Source organism: Equus przewalskii, chromosome 18 (assembly GCF_037783145.1).
Source record: "Equus przewalskii isolate Varuska chromosome 18, EquPr2, whole genome shotgun sequence".
NCBI classification, from domain to species: Eukaryota; Metazoa; Chordata; class Mammalia; order Perissodactyla; family Equidae; genus Equus; species Equus przewalskii.
In genome coordinates, this window is record NC_091848.1 from 2,546,384 (window position 1) to 2,563,507 (window position 17,124).

Consider the following 17,124-nt stretch of genomic DNA (forward strand, 5'->3'; position numbering starts at 1 on the left):
TCATCGCGCCGACGCCGTCCATCCCTCAGGAACCTGGACTCCGCCGGGGCGGGACCCCGGCAGTTCTGGTACATTCGGAAGATGGTCCAGCCTGTCCATTGAGTGCTTGCGGCATGGCCAGGAGTCAGTTCTGGCGTGTGAGAGTGATGGTTCCAGTGTGTCTAGCGGCTGGTTCCAGGTGGTTCTGGCATGTCCGGTGGGTGCTTCTGGTGTGTCTGGTGGGTCGTTCTGTATGTCTGTGTGGTGGTTCCAGAGTGTCTGGTGGGTGGTTCGGTTCTGTGTGGCACATGGTTACAGGGTATCATGCAGGTGATTTCACCGTGTCCTGTGGGTTGTCCAGGCATATCCAACACCAGGTTCTGTTGTGTCAGGCAGGTAGTTTCAGCATATCAGGCACCTGGTTCCGGCGTATCCAACAGGTGGTGCCGGCATGTCTGGTAGGTGATTCTGGCGTGTGCAGCACACGGTTCCGGCATATCCGGCAGGTGATTTCGACGTGTCCGGCAGGTGGTTCCAGCGTGCCTGGCACCTGCTTCTGGCATGTCTCCAGGTGGTTCAGTCGTGTCTGGCACCTTGTCTTGGCGTCTGCTACACCTGTTTCCAGTGTATCCGGGAGGTGGTTCTCACAAGACTAGCAGGTGGTCCAGGAGTGTCCAGCAGTTTGTCCCTGGTGTGTTAGGCACCTGGTTCTGGCCTGTGTGGGACCTGTTTCTGATGTATCCGTCACATGGTTCTGGCATGTGCAGCACATGGTTCTGGTGTATTCGGTAGGTGGCTTCAGCATACCGGGTGCCTGGTTCCGGCATATCAGACAGTTGGTTCCATGGCATCTGGCATGTGGTTCCGCTACGCCCTGAAGGTGGTTCCAGCGTGTCCAGCAGGTGGCTACCATGTGTCCAGAACCTGATTCTTTCATGTGCCGTTGGTGCTTTCAGAGTGTCTAGGTGTTGGTTGCGGCATGTCTGGCAGTTGGTTCCTGCATTTCCGGTGGGTGATTCTGGCATGTCCAGCATGTTGGTCCTGGCTTTACCGGAAATTGGTTTTGACGTATCCAGGACCTGGTTCCGGTGTATCCTGCAGGTGATTTTGGCGTGTCCGGCAGGTTGTTCTGGCGTGTTAGGATGGTGGTTCTGGCTTGTCTGGCTGGTGTTTATGGCATGTCCGGCACCTGGTTCTGGCGTATTTGGCAGCTGGATGCGGTATATCCAACAGATGGTTCCAAAGTGTCTGACAGTTGGTTCCAGCGTGTCAGGCAGTTGGGTCACACATGTCTGGCATGTGGTTGCATCGTGTGCCACTGATGGTTCTGGCGTGCCCAGAAGTTTGTTTTGGCATGTCCAGCAGATGCTTCAGTCTGGTCTGTCGGGTGGATCAGTCATGTGGGGCTCGTGGTTCCGGCTTGTGCTGTCCCTGTTTCTGGCATATCCGGTAGGTGACTCCAGCATGTCCAGCAGGTGGTTCTGTTGTGTCTGGAACATGGCTACGAGGTGTGCTGAGGGCTGTTGAGGCATGTCCCACACCTGGTTCTCACGTGTCTGGCAGGTAGTTTCAGCGATTCAGGCACCTGGTTCTGGCGTATCCAACAGGTGGTCCCGGCATGTCTGGTAGTTGATTCTGGCATGTGTGGCTGCTGGTTCCCGTGTTTCCAGTATCGGATTTCGATGTGTCTGGCAGGTGGTTCTCACAAGACTGGCAGGTGGTTCAGGCATGTCCAGCAGGTGGTTCTGGCATGTCGGACACCTGGTTCCGGTGTGCCCGGCATGTGGTTCCGGATTGTCCATCAGGTGGTTCAGGCTGGTGGAGCAGGTGTTTCAGGTGTGTCTGGAAGCTGTTTCAGGCATGTCTGGCACATGGTTCTGGCCTGTGCTGGACCTGTTTCTGGTGTATTCATCACATAGCTCTGGCGCGTCCAGCACATGGTTCTGTCGTATTCGGCAGGTGGCTTCAGCATACCATGCTCCTGGTTCCAGCATATCTGACAGTTGGTTCCATGATGTCAGGCAGGTGGTTCCTGTGTGTTTGGTATGTGGTTCTGGTACATGCTTAAGGTGATTCCGGCATGTCCGACAGGTTCCTACCATGTGTCCTGGACCTGATTCCTACATGTGCCGTTGGTGCTTTCAGAGCGTCCAGGTGTAGGTTCCAGCATGCCTGGCAGTTGGTTCCCGCATTTCCTGTGGGGGAGTTCCAGCGTGTCCAGCAGCTTGTTACGGCCTTTTCCGGAAACTGGTTCTGACGTCTCAGGACCTGGTTCTGATGTATCCGGCAGGTGATTTTGGTGTGTCCGGCAGGTTGTTCTGGCATGTTAGGATGGTGGTTCTGGCTTGTCTGGCTGGTGTTTGTGGCATGTCCGGCACCTGGTTCTGGCATATTCGGCAGGTGGTTTCAGTGTATTTGGCACCTAGATGGGGCATATGCAATAGGTGGTTCTGAAGTGTCTGGTAGGTGGTTCCTGTCTGTCTAGCATGTGATTCTGGTATGCTCAGAAGATGGTTCCGGCGTGTCAGTTTGGTGCTGCCGGTATGTCCGGGAGTGGGTTCTGGCGTGTTAGGGTGATGGTTCCAATGTGTCCAGTGGGTGGTTCCAGGTAGTTCAGGCATGTCCGTTGTGTGATTCTGGTGTGTTTCACGGGTCGTTCTGGCATGACTTTTTGGTGGTTCCAGAGTGTCCAGCAGGTGGTTCCAGCATGTCTGTTGGGTTTTTCCGGAGTCTAAGGGGCCTGTTTCCATCATATCCAGCAGGTGATTTTGGCGTGTACTGCTGGTGGTTCCGGCGAGTCCAGCAGGTGGTTCTGGCATGTTCTGAAGGTGGTCCAGACGTGTCCAGCAGGTGGTTCAGGTCTTTCTCGGAGGTGGTTCTGGCGTGCCCTGCATGTGATTCCGGAGTGTCCCTTCAGTGGTTTTGGCATATCCGGCAGGTGGTTTCAGTGTGTGAATCAGGTGGTTCTTGCATGTCCTGCAGGTGCTTCTGGGGCATTCCAGAGCTGATGCTCGCATCTGTGGTGGGTGGTTTCAGAGTTTCCAGATGATGGTTCTAAAGGGTCCGCCAGTTGGTTCCAGCATGTCAGGCATGTGGGTCACACATGTCCAGCGGGTGGTTCTCACATGTGCCACAGATGGTTCTGACACATCTGGAAGGTGATTTTGGCATGTCCAGCAGATGGTTCAGTCTTGTCCAGCAGGTGGATCAGTCGTGTGGGGCACCTGGTTCCAGTGTGTGCTGCGCCTGTTTCTCACATATCCAGCAGGTGGCTCTCGCGTGTCCGGAAGGTGGTTCCGTTCTGTGTGGCACATGGTTATGGGGTATCATGCAGGTGATTTCACTGTGTCCTGTGGGTTTTCCAGGCATGTCTGACACCCGGTTCTGGCATGTCCATCAGGTAGTTTCAGCAAATCAGGCACCTGGTTCCGGCGTATCCAACAGGGGGTCCTGGCATGTCTGGTAGGTGATTCCAGCATGTGCAGCACATGGTTCCGGTGTAACCGGCAGGTCATTTCGACGTGTCTGGTAGGTGGTTCCAGCGTTTCTGTCACCTGGTTCTGGCACGTCTGGCAGGTGGCTCAGTCATGTCTGACACCTGGTTTTGGCATGTGCGACACCTGCTTCTGGTGTATCAGGCAGGTGGTTCTCACAAGACTGCCAGGTGGTTCAGGCGTGTCCAGCACATGCTTCTGGAGTGTCGGGAACCTGGTTCTGGCCTGTGCTGGACCTGTTTCTGATGTATCCATCACATGTTTCCGGGGTGTCAGGCACTTGGTTCTGGCATATTAGGCAGGTGGCTTCAGCGTACCGGGTGCCTGGTTCCAGTGTATCTGACAGTTGGTTCCATGGTGTCTGGCAGCTGGTTCCTGTGTGTCTGGCATGTGGTTCCAGTACATTCCGAATGTTTTGGCATGTCCGGCAGGTGGCTACCGTGTGTCTGGGACCTGATTCTGTCGTGTGCAGTTGGTGTTTTCAGAGTGTCCATGTATTGGTTCCGGAGTGTCTGGAAGTCTGTTTCCGCAAGTATGGTGGGTGGTTCTGGCATGTCCAGCAGGTTGTTCTGGCCTTTTCCGGAAATTGGTTCTGACGTATCCAGGACCTGCTTCCGGTGTATCTGGCAGGTGATTTTGGTGTATCCAGCAGGTTGTTCCAGCGTGTTAGGCTGGTCGTTCTGGCATGTCTGGCAGGTGTTTGTGGCATATCCAGCAGCTGTTTCTGGTGTATTTGGCAGGTGGTTTCAGTGTATCTGGCACCTGGCTGCGGCATATCCAACAGCTGGTTGTGGTACATTCAGAAAATGGTTCTGGTGTGTCTGTTGGGTGCTTCCGGCATGTCTGGGAGTTGGTTCTGGTGTGTCAGAGTCATGGTTCCAGTGTGTCTGGTGGGTGGTTCCAGGTGGTTCTGGCGTGTCCGGTGCATGCATCCGGTGTGTCTGGTGGGTCATTCTGGCATGTCTGTGTGGTGGTTCCAGAGTTTGTGGCGGGTGGTTCTGGCTTGTCTGTCACATTTTTCCTGCATCTAATGGGCCTGGTCCAAGCATATCCAGCAGGTGATTTTGGTGTGTCGGGCAGGTGGGTCTGGCAAGTCAAGCAGGTGGTTCCGGTGTGCTTGGCATGTTGTTCAGGCATGTCCGGCAAGTGGTTCAAGTCTGTCTGGCAGGTGGTTCCGGTGTGTCCGACACATGGTTCTGGCATATCTGAGAGGTGGTTCCGGCATGCCCGGCATGTTATTCCAGAGTGTCCGTCAAGTGGTTCTTGCATATCCAGCAGGTGATTTTGTCCTGTGAGTCAGGTGGTTCTGGCGTGTTCTGTAGGTGCTTCTGGTGTGTTCTGGACCTGATTCTCACCTCTGCAGGGGGTGGCTCCAGAGTGTCCAGATGATGGTTCTGACATGTCCGACAGTTGGTCCCAGTGTGTCAGGCAGGTGTGTCACACAAGTCCGCAAGAATCATTCAGCTGAGGCATGAATGATTGTGCTTCCACATGCTTAGCAGGAGGGATACAATAGAATTTTAACCAAACACTCTTTGGAAGTTAAGAAAGAACTCGCTTTCCACAGTGCTCTTACAACGTACCCCCAACCTCTCATACCACCCTTGTGCACTTGTGGAGAGAGTGTCAGCACCTATGTCGGATAGGCCAAGTTTGTTCTCAGCCATGTCCTACATTGCTATAGAGGTGGAAGGCACAAAAGATTGCCTCCATCCCTCAAAGCGAGGTAAGCCACAATCCATCTTGCCTCCAGCTCTTTAGGAAGCTGAGAAAGAACTTGCTTTCCGCAGTGCTATTACAGCATACTGGGAACCTCTCATACAAAGGCAGCTGAAATGCTGTTTCTTTTCAGCTCTTAACTCACCGCTTTAGAACTTCTGCTTCTGCTACATTTCCACCTTGCCAACCCGCCTCAGATGAAATGCCTACATCTTCACTTTAAGCAATGGGGATGAGGCTTGGATGATTGTGCTTCCACATGCTTAGGAGGAGAGAGACAATAGGATTTTAACCAACCACCTTTGTGCACTTGTGGAGAGAGATTCAGATAGCACCTATGTCAGAAAGGCCCTTTTGCTCTCAGCTGGGCCCTACATTGCTCTAGAGGTGGAAGGCACAAAGCACTGCCATCATCCCTCAAAGGGAGACAAGCCACAAACCAGCTTGCTTCCAGCTCTTTAGGAAGCTGAGAAAGAACTCACCTGCCAGATATGCTGGAACCAGGCCCCTGAGACGTCAGTATAACCTGACAGACATGCCAGAACCACCCACCACATACTCTGGAACCATCACACAGTCATCCCAGAGCAAACCACAAGACATACAGGAAGCACCCACCGGACATGCCAGAAACACCCGGAACCACCCGCCAGACACACTGGAACCATGACTCTGACACACCAGAACCAACTCCCAGACATGCAGGAAGCACCCAAGGGACACGCCGGAACCATCTTCTGAATGTACCAGAACCATGGGCCAGACACACAGGAACCACCTGCCAGACACTTCGGAACCACCTGTTAGATATGCCGGAACCAGGTGCCAGATACACTGAAACACTCTGCCTAATACACCAGAACCAGTTAACGGACACGCCACAAACATCTGTCACAGAAGCCAGAACCACCAGCCTAACACGCCGGAACAACCTGCCAGGCATGCCAAAATCACCTGCCCCATACACCGGAACCAGGTCCTGTATATGCCAGAACCAATTGCCAGAAAAGGCCAGAACAACCTGCCAGGCATGCCTTAATCACCCACTGAACATGCGAGAACCAACTGCCAGACACACCAGTACCAACACTTGGACACTCAGAAGGCACCAACCGCACACGATGGAATCAGGTCCTGGACACACGATAGCCACCTGCCTGACATGCCAGAACCACCTTAGAAACGTACCGGAACCACCTGCCAGACACACAGGAACCACCTGACAGACCCATGGAACCAACTGTCAGATACACTGGGACAAGGCACCTGGTAGACAGAAGCCACCTGCTGAATATGCCAGACCCATGTGCTGGACATGCCAGAACCCTATGACAGATACACCAGAAACAGGTCCAGCACAGGCCAGAACGAGGTCCTGGACACACCTGAAACAGACGCTGGACACACCTGAACCACTCACTAGACCAGCCTGAAGCACTTGACAGACAATCCGGAACCACATGCCATGAACACCGGAACCAGGTACCTTGCATGCCAGAACCACCTGCTGGACACATCTGAACCAATATCAGTCGTGTGAGAACCACCTGCTGCATACACCAGAAACAGGTGTTGCACACGCCATACCAGGTGCCAGACATGACTGAACCACCTGCAAGGCATGCCAGAACCAGGCACCAGACATGCTGGAACCACCTGCTGGACACATCGAAATCCCCTGCCAGATACGCCAGAACTACATGCCGCACACGCATGAATCACCTACCAGACATGCCGGGACCGACTGTTGGATACACCAGAACCAGGTGCCAAATTCCCTGAAACTACCTGCCGGACACACCAGGACCAGGAGTCGGACATGCCTGGACAACCCACAGGACACGTCAAAATCACCTGCATGATACCCCGGACCCATGTGCCAGACAGAACGGAACCACATGCTGGACACGCCAGAGCCACATGCCGGATATGCCAGAAACAGGCACAGCACATGCTGGAACCAGGTGCCCCACACAACTGATCTGCCTGCTGAACAAGACTGAACCATCTGCTGCACATGCAGAAACCACCTTCCAGATGTACTGGAACCATACGTGGCACATGTTGTAACCACCCGCCGCACATGTGTGACCCACCTGCCTGACATGCTGGAAACCACTGTTGGACACATGGAACCATCATCTGGACACTCTGGAGCCACCCACCACAGATGCAAGAAACAGGTCCACAACGTGCCGGAAGCACCTGCAGGATGTGCCAGTACCACCTGAATGACAGGCTGAAATCACCTGCTGGATACACCAGAACCACTTGACGGACACTCCGGAATCACATGCTGGGCATGCTGTAATCACCTCTCAGAAATGCCAGAACCACGTGCCGGACATGCCAGAAAGACCTCCCGGACAGACCTGAACCACGTGCTGAACATACCGGAACCACCTGCTGAACACACCAGAACCACCTGCTGGACATGCCAAAATCACCTGCCGGATATGCTGGAACCAGACCCCTTAGACTCCGGAAAAACCCAACTGACGTGCCGGAACCACCTGCTGGACACTCTGGAACCACCACACAGTCATGCCAGAGCGACCTGCCAGACACACCGGAAGCACCCACCAGAAACGCCAGAATCACCAGGAACCACCCACCAGACACACTGGAACCATGACTCTGACATGCTTGAACCAACTCCCAGAAATGCCAGAAGCACCCAACGGACATGCTGGAACCATCTTCCGAACATACTGGAACCACATGCCAGACACACAGGAACCACCTGCCATAAACACAGGAACCATCTGTTGGATATGCCACAACCAGGTGCTAGATACACTGAAACTGCCTGCCAAATACACCAGAACCAGGTGCCAGACACGCCACAAACACCTGCCAGACAAGCCGGAACCACCAGCCTAACATGCCAGAACAACCTGCCGGATACGCCCAAATCACCTGCCGAATACACCAGAAGCAGGTCCTGGATACGCCACGACCAAATTTCCATCAAAGGCAGGACAAACCTGCCAGACACGCCGGAATCACCCACCGGACATGCGGGAACCAACTGCCAGACACGCTGGAACCAACAGCTGGACACTCTGAAAGCACCAACCACACACGATGGAATCAGGTCCTGGATACATGGTATCCACCTGCCGGACACACAGGAACCACCTTCAGAACATGCCAGAACCACACGCCAGACACACATGAACAACACCTGCTAGACACCATGGAACCAATTGTGACATATGCCAGAACCAGGCGCCCGGTATGCTGAAGCCACCTGCTGTATACACCAGAACCATGTGCTGCACACGCTGGAACCATGTGATGGATACACCAGAAACAGGTCCAGCACAGGCCAGAACCACGTGCTGGGCACGCCCCAAAGAACTACTGGACACACCTGAACCACCTGCTAGACCAGCCTGAACCACTTATCGCACAATCCGGAACCACATGCTGGGCACACTGGAACCAGGTGCCCAACACACCAGAACCACCTGCTAGACCAGACTGAACCACCTGCCAGTCTTGTGAGAACCACCTTCTGGATACACCAGAAACAGGTGTCACACACACCCAAAGCAGGTGCCGGACATGACTGAACCACCTGCCAGACATGCCAGAGCCAGGTGTCGGACACGCTGGAACCACCTGCTGGACATGTCAAAATCCCCTGCTGGATACACTGCAACCATGTGCTGCACATGCCAGAATCACCTACCAGACACTTCCAGGACTGCCTGTTGGATACGCTGGAACCAGGTGCCTGATTCACTGAAACTACCTGCCAGACATGCCACAACCAGGTGTCCGACACGCCTGGAAAACCCAGAGGACACGTCGAAATCACCTGCATGACACCCTGTAACTATGTGCCAGACATAACAGAAACACCTGCCGCATACACCAGAACCACCTGCTAGACCAGCCTGAACCACTTTATGGACAATCCGGAACCACTTGCCTGACACGCCTCAACAACCTGCCAGACACGCTGGAACTTCCTGCTGGACATACCATAAGCATCCACCTGAAACGCCTGAACCACCTCCCTGACACTCTGGAAACAACCGCTGGAAAAATCGGAACCACTACATGGACAATCTGCAGGCACCTGCTGGAGACACCAAAATCAGGTCCCAGCAGGTGGTCCGGGTGTGTCTGGTACGTGGCTCTGGCGTGTTCGGCAGGTGGTTCCGGCATGTCCACCAGATGGTTCTGGAGCATATTGAAGGTGGTGTCGGAATATCTGGCAGGTGGTTCAATCATGTCCAGCAGCTGGTTCAGTCTTGTTCAGCAGGTACTTCAATCGTGTCCAGCACCTGCTTCTGGCATGTGCAACACCTGTTTCTGGCGTATCCGGCAGGTGGCTCCAGTGTGTCCGTCAGGTGGTTCAGTTGTGTCCGGCACCTTGTTTCTGTGTGTGCGACACCTGTTTCTGGCGTATCCAGCAGGTGGTTCCGGCGTGTCCGCCAGGTGTTTCACTCAAGCCTGCCTGGTGCCAAGCAAGTGGCTCTGGTGTGTCAGGCACTTGGTTCCCACGTGTCCGGCATGTGGTTCTGGAATGTCCATAAAGTGGTCCTTGCTGGTAGAGCAGGTTGTCCAGGCTAGTACAGCAGCTGCTTCAGGCTTGTCCGGCACTTGGTTCTGGCCTGCCCTGGACCTGTTTCTGGCGTAACCAGCAGATGGTTCCAGTGTGTCCAAGAGGTGTCTCCGGTGTTTCCGGCAGATGGTTTCGGTATATTCAACAGGTGATTTGGACGTGGCCGGCAGGTATTTCCACCATGTCTGGCAACTGGTTCTGGCATATTCAGCAGGTGGTTTCAGGGTATCTGGTACCTGATTCCACCATATGTGAGAGGTGATTCCGGCATGTTGGCAGTTGGTTCCGGCGTGTCTGGCAGGTGGTTCAGGTGTGTCTGGCAAGTGGTTCTGCTACATTAGGAAGGTGGTTCCGCCGTTTCTGGTGGGTGCTTCCAGTGTGTCCAGAAGTTGGTTCCGGCGTGTGTGGCTGGTGGTTCTGGCGTGTCTGTGTGGTGTTTCCAACGTGTCTGGTGGATGCTTCTTGGGTGTCCAGCAGTTGTTTCCCACATGTCCAGCGGGTGATTCCGGCGTGTCTGGCAGGTGGCTACGGCATGTCCAGGACCTGATTCCGTCATGTTGGGTGGTGGTTTATGCATGTCTGGGTAGTGATTCCGGCATGTCCGGCAGTTGATTTTGACATGTACGGCAGATTTTTCTGGCCTGTGCAGAAGTTGATTCTGGCATATTCAGGACCTGGTTCTGGCATATCCAGCAGGTGATTTCCGCATGTCCAGCAGGTTGTTCCGGCGTGTCTGCAGGTGGTTCTGGCATGTCCGGCAGGTGTTTGTGGCATGTTCGGCATCTGCTTCTGGCATATCCAGTAGGTGGTTTTACAGTGTCTGGCACCTGGTTCCGCAGTATCCAACAGGTGGTCCCGGTGTGTCAGGCAGTTGTTTCAGGGGTGTCAGGCAGGTGGTTTTGGTGTGTCTGGCCAGTGGATCAGTCGTGTTTGGTAGGTGGATCACTGCTGTCCAGCAGGTGGATCAGTCATGTCCAGTGGTTGGTTGCAGCATATCCAGGGGTGGTTCCAGCATGTCAAGAAGGTGGTTCCGTCGTGTCCAGCAGGTGGTTCTGGCGTTTCCAGAAGGTGGTTCTGCCGTGTCTGGCAGGTGATTCTGCCAGTTCCCACAGGTCATTCCAGTGTGTCCGGCAGGTGGTTCCAGCATGTCCGGACCTGATTCTGGCATCTCCAGTGCGTGGTTCCAGAGTGTCTGGGTGATGGCTCTGATGTGCCCAGCAGTTGGTTCCAGCATGTCAGGCAGGTTGTTCAGGTTTTTCCGGAGGATGATTCCAATATCTCCAGTGGGTAGTTCTGATGTGTCTGGCAGGTTGTTCAAGCATGTCTGTCAGCTGGTCCAGTTGCATCCGGCACATGGTCCTGGCATGGCCGTCCCGTGTTCCATGCATTTCTGAAGTGTGGTTCTGACGTTCTTGAAAGGTGGTTTGAACATGTCCGGCATCTGATTCAGGCCTATCTGGGAAGTGCTTTGTGTGTGTCTGACAGGTGTCTTTAGTGTGTCCAGCATGTTGTTTCAGCATGTCCGGCGTGTCCTTCCGGAATGTCTGGACTTTGGTTCGGGGATGTCCAGCATCTGGCTCCAGTGTGTTCGGCAGGTGGTTCTGGCATGTCCACCACATGGTTCCAGTGCGTCCTGAAGGTAGTTCTGTCATGTCCAGTAGGTAGTTCAGTCGTGTCCAGCAGGTGGTTCAGGCTTGTCCAGCAGTTGGTTCAGTCATGGCCAGCACCTGGTTCTGGCGTGTGTGACACCTGTTTCTGGCGTATCTGGCAGGTGGTTCCGGTGTGTCCAGCAGTTGGTTGATGCAAGTCTGGACAGGTGGTTCAGGCATGTCCAGCCTGTGGTTCTGGAGTGTAGGGCACCTGGTTCCAGTGTGCCTGGCATGTGGTTCTGGAATGTCTGTAAAGTGGTTCAGGCTGGTCCAGCATGTGGATCAGGCTTGTCCTGCAGCAGCTGCAGGCTTGTGTGGCACCTTGTTCCATCCTGTGCTGGACCTGTATCTGGTGTATCTGGCAGATGGTTCCGATGTGTCTGCCAGGAGGCTTCGGTGTATCCCACAGGTGATTTGGACATATCCAGAAGGTGTTTCTGCCATGTCGGCACCTGGTTCTGGCGTATACAGCAGGTGATTTCTGCATGTCCAGCAGGTTGTTCTGACGTGTCTGGCAGGTGGTTCCGGCTTGTCTGGCAGGTGGTTCTGCTTGTGTGCCAGGTGGTTCCGGCATGTCCTGGCAGTATTACCTGTGTTTCATTCACGTGGCTCCAGTGTGTTAGGCAGGGGATTCCTGTGTGTCTGGCATGAGTTTCCGGTATGTCCAGAAGGTGGTTCTGACGTGTCAGGTGGATGCTTCTGGGGTGTCCAGCAGTTGGTTCCCGCATGTCCGGAGGGTGATTCTGGCATGTCTGGGACCTGATTCCGTCGTGTCGCATTGGTGGTTTCTGCATTTCCGAATGGTGGTTCTGGAGTGTCCGGCAGGATTTTCTGGACTTTCTGGAAGTTGGTTCTGGTGTATCCAGGACCTGGTTCTCGCATATTGGGCAGGGGATATCAGTGTGTCCAGCAGATCGTTCCAGCATGTCTGGCACGTGGCTCTGGCTTGTCCGGCAGGTGGTTCTGTCATGTCTGACTCCTGGTTCTGGCATATCCAGCAGGTGGTTTCATAGTGTCTGGCACCTGGTTCCACAGTATCTGACAGGTGGATCTGGCGTGTCAGTCAGGTGGTTCCAGTGTGTCCGGCAGGTGCTTCTGGCGTGTCCATGTCCTGATTTTGGTGTCTCCAGTGTGTGGTTCCAGAGTGTCCGGGTGGTGGTTCTGGTGTGACCTGCAGGTAGTTCTGGTGTGTCTGGCAGTTTGTTCAGGCGTGTCTGTCAGCTGGTACAGCTGCATCTGGAACATGGTCCTTTCATGGGTGTCCTGTGGTCCAGGCAGTTCTGAAACGTGGTTCTGACATGTCTGAAAGGTGTTATAGACATGTCTGGAATCTGATACAGGCCTCTCTGGGAGGTGCTTTGGGGGTGTCTGGCAGGTGGTCCGGGTGTATCCAGCAAGTGCTTCTGGCATGTCCGGCATGTCCTTTCAGAATGTCTGGACTTTGGTTCAGGGATGTCCAGCAGGTGGTTCCAATGTGTCTGGCACCTGACACCGTCATGTTCAGCAGGTGGATCCGGCATGTCCACCAGATGGTTCTGGCATGTCCTGAAGGTGGTTCCAGCATGTCTGGTAGGTAGTTCAGTTGTGTCCAGCAGGTGGTTCAGGCTTGTCCGGCAGTTGGTTCAATCGTGTCCAGCACCTGGTTCCGGCGTTTGTGACACTAGTTTCTGGCTTATCTGGCAGGTGGCTCAGGTGTGTCCAGCCGGTGGTTCTGGTGTGTAGGGCACCTGGTTCTGTCATGCCTGGCATATGGTTTTGGAATGTCCATAAAGTGGTTCAGGCTGGTCTAGCAGATGGTTCAGGCTAGTCCTGCAGCAGCTGTGGGCTTGTCCATCACATGGTTCTGGCCAGTGCTGGACCTGTTTATGGCGTATCCGGCAGATGGTTCTGTCATGTCTGGCACATGTTTTTGGCATATCTGACAGGTGATTTGGACGTGTCCGGCAGGTATTTCTGCCATGTGCAGCATCTGGTTCTGGTGCATTCCGCAGGTGGTTTCAGTGTTTTGGCACCTGGTTTGGAAATATCCAACAGATGGTTCTGGCGTCTCCAGTGGGTGCCTCTGGCGTGTTTGGTTGGTGGATCCATCATGTCTGTTGGGTGGTTCTGTCGTGTCTGAGTGGTGGTTGCAGTGTATCAGGCAGGTGGTTCCAGCATTTCTGTCGGGTGCTCCAGCATATAAGGGGCCTTGTTCTGGTGTATCCAGCAAGTGATTTTGGCATGTCCGGCAGGTGGTTCAGGCATGTCCGGTACCTGGTTCTGGCATATCTGATGTGTGGTTCCAGCGTGCCCAGCATGTTGTTCCAGATTGTCCCTCAAGTGTTTCAGGTGTATCAGGCAGGTGGTTCAGTCTTCTCAAGCAGGTGGTTCCGGCATTTCCGGTGGATGCTTCCGGTATGACCAGGGTGTAGTTCTGGCATGTCCAGCAGGTTTTTCAGGCATGTCTGTCAGCTGATCCAGTTGCACCCGGTACATGCTCCATGTATGGCCATCCCGTGGTCCAGGCATTCACAAAACGTGGTTCTGACATGTCCGAAAGATGGTTTGGGCATGTCCAGCATCTGATTCAGTCCTCTTCAGGAGGTGCTTTGCGGGTGTCTGGCAGGTGGTCCGGGTGTTTCTGGCAAGTGGTTCAGCATGTCTGGCGTGTCCTTCAAGTATGGCTGGCCTGGGGTTCCAGCATGTCCAGCAGGCGGTTCCAGTGTGTCCAGCACCTGGCTCCAGCATGCTTGGCAGGTGCTTCCCACATGTCTAGCAGATGGTACCAGAGCATCCTGAAGTTGGTTACAGTGTGTCCAGCAGGTGGTTCAGGCTTGTCCGTCACTTGGTTCAGTCGTGAGCAGCACCTGGTTCTGGCATGTGCGACACCTGTTTCTGGGGTATTGGTTAGATGGCTCCAGCATGTCCTGCAGGTTGTTCAGTCATGTCCAGCACCTGGTTTCGGCATTTGCGACACCTTTTTCTAGCGTATCTGGCAGGTGATTCCGGTGTGTCCGGCAGGTGGTTCACACAATCCTGGCAGGTGTTTCAGGTGTGTCCAGCAGGTGGTTCTGGCCTTAGGGCTCCAGGTTCCACCTTGTCCAGCACCTGGTTCTGGCATATTCGTCAGGTGGTTTCAGTGTATCCGGCACCTGGTTCAAGCATATCCAACAGGTGGTTCTGGCATGTCTGGCAGGTGGTTCAGGTGTGTCTGGCATGTGATTCTGGAACTTTCAGAAGGTGGTTTCATCATTTCCAGTGGGTGCTTCTGGCGTGCCCAGCTGTTGGTTCTGGCAAGTGTGATGGGTGGTTCTGGCATGTATGTGTGGTGATTCCAACATTCTGGATCCACATTCCAGGCACACTGGTACCAGATGCCAGACATGCCAGTACCACCTGCTGGACATGCCTGAACCACCTGCCATTGTAGTGTGAACCACCTGCTGGACATGCTGGAGTCACATGCTGGATATGCCAGAAACAGTTGCTGCACATGCTGAACCCAGGTGCCGGACACGACTGAAGGCCTGCCAGACATGATGGAGCCACCTGCCTGATACACCAGAAACAGGTGTCGTGCATGCCAGAACCAGGTGCTGAACACGACTGAAAGACCTGCTGGACAAGCCTGAACCCCCTGCCAGCCTTGCATGAGCACCTGCCAGACACGCTGGAATCACCTGCCTGATATGCCAAAAACAGGTGTCAGACATGCTGGAACCAGGTGCTGAACATGACTGAACCACCTGCCTGACCAGCCTGAACCACCTGATGGGCACAACAGAACCACCTGCTGGACACACCATAATTGCACTCAGCATGCGCTGGAACCATCAGTTGGACATGCCAGAATCACCTGCTGAACATGCCAGAGCCAGGTGCCAGACACTCCAGAACCACCTGCTGGACATGCTGGAACCACAGACCAGATATACTGGAAGGACATGCCAGACATGCAGGAACCACTTGCCAGACCAATCCAGACCACCTGCCAGACAGTCCCAAAGCCCAGCCTGGAGAGGCCTGAATCACCTGCCAGAAATGCCCAACTCACCTTTCAGACCCGTCAGAACCACGTTTCAGAAATATGTGGAATTCAGAAGGGCCATTCCTTGACCATGTGCTTGATGCACCTGGACCAGCTGACAGACATGCCTGAACAACCTTCCGGACGTGCCAGAACTACCCACCAGACATACCGGATCCATCCGCTGGAAACACGTGAACCACCTGCCTGACAGGCTAGAACCAACTGCCAGACATGTCAGAACCACCACCCAGATGCTCTGGAACTAGACAACGGAAACTCCAGAATCAGGTGCCAGACAAGCCAGAAGCACCTTCCAGACACACTGGAACCACGTACAGGAACTAGAAAATCACCCGCCAGACACAATGGAACCATCTTCCGGACACACCAGAACCAACTGACTGACATGCTGGAACAACCCCCGGATATGCATAAACCAACAACCGGACACGACTGATCCACCTGCTGGATAGCACTGATCCACCCACCAAAAACGGCTGAGCCAGTGGGCGGACACGCTGGAACCACCTGCCTGACACCCAGGATCCACCTGCCAGAATCTGTGGAACCACCTGTTGGATATGGCTGAAACAGCTGTTGGACACCGTGAAACCACCTGCCAGATACGCCAGAACCAGCTGCCAGACACAGTAGATCCACCTGCCAGAAAAGCCAAAACCACCTGCCAGACACACCAAAATCACCTGCCAGATACGCCAGAACCAGGTTCCAGATACACCGTAACCAAATTCCCGACAGACCAGATAAACCTGCCAGAAACGCCGGAACCACCACCTGGACGTGCCAAAACCACCAACCCAACCTGATGCAATCAGGTCTTGGACATGCTGTAGCCACTTGCCGGACTCACTGGAATCACCCACCGGAAATGTAGGAACCAACTGCCAGACACCCCAGAAGCAACTGCCGGACACGTTGGAACCACATGTTGGATATGCCAGGTCCAGGTGCCAGGAATGCCAGAACCACCTGCTGGACACACCTGAACAACCTGCCAGACTTGTGTGAACCAGCTGCTAGACATGCTGGTAGCAAGTCTAGAATGCACCAGAATAATCTTCCAGACAGGCCGGAAAAATCTGCTGGACATGCCAGAACCACCACCCAGAAATGTCCATACCACCGACCAGACACGACAGAATCAGCTCCTGGACACGCCAAATCACCTTCCAGACATGCGGGAACGAACTGCCAGACACCCTGGAAGCACCCAATGGACACGTCAGAACCACCTTCTGGTCATACCAGAAACTCATGCCAGACACACAGCAAACTCCTGCCTGACACACTGAAACCTCATGAATGACACTCCAGTACCATCAGCCAGACATGTCAGAACCACCTGCCAGACAAAACTGAGCCACGTGACAGACAAGACTTAACCACCTGCCAGATACACCTGAACCACTTGACGGACACACCAGAAACACACCAGGCATGCCAGAATGGCCTGTCAGATATGCCAGAACCAGGTGCTGGGCACACCGGAACCACCTTTCCGACAGACCTGAACCACCTGCTGGAAACACCAGAACCACCTGCTTGACTCGCTGGAACCAGGTCACTTATATGCCAGAACAACCTGTCAAACATGCTGGAACCACCCACCAGACAGACTGGAACCACCACTCAGACACACCGGAAGCACCCACTGGACATGCTGGAACCACCTTC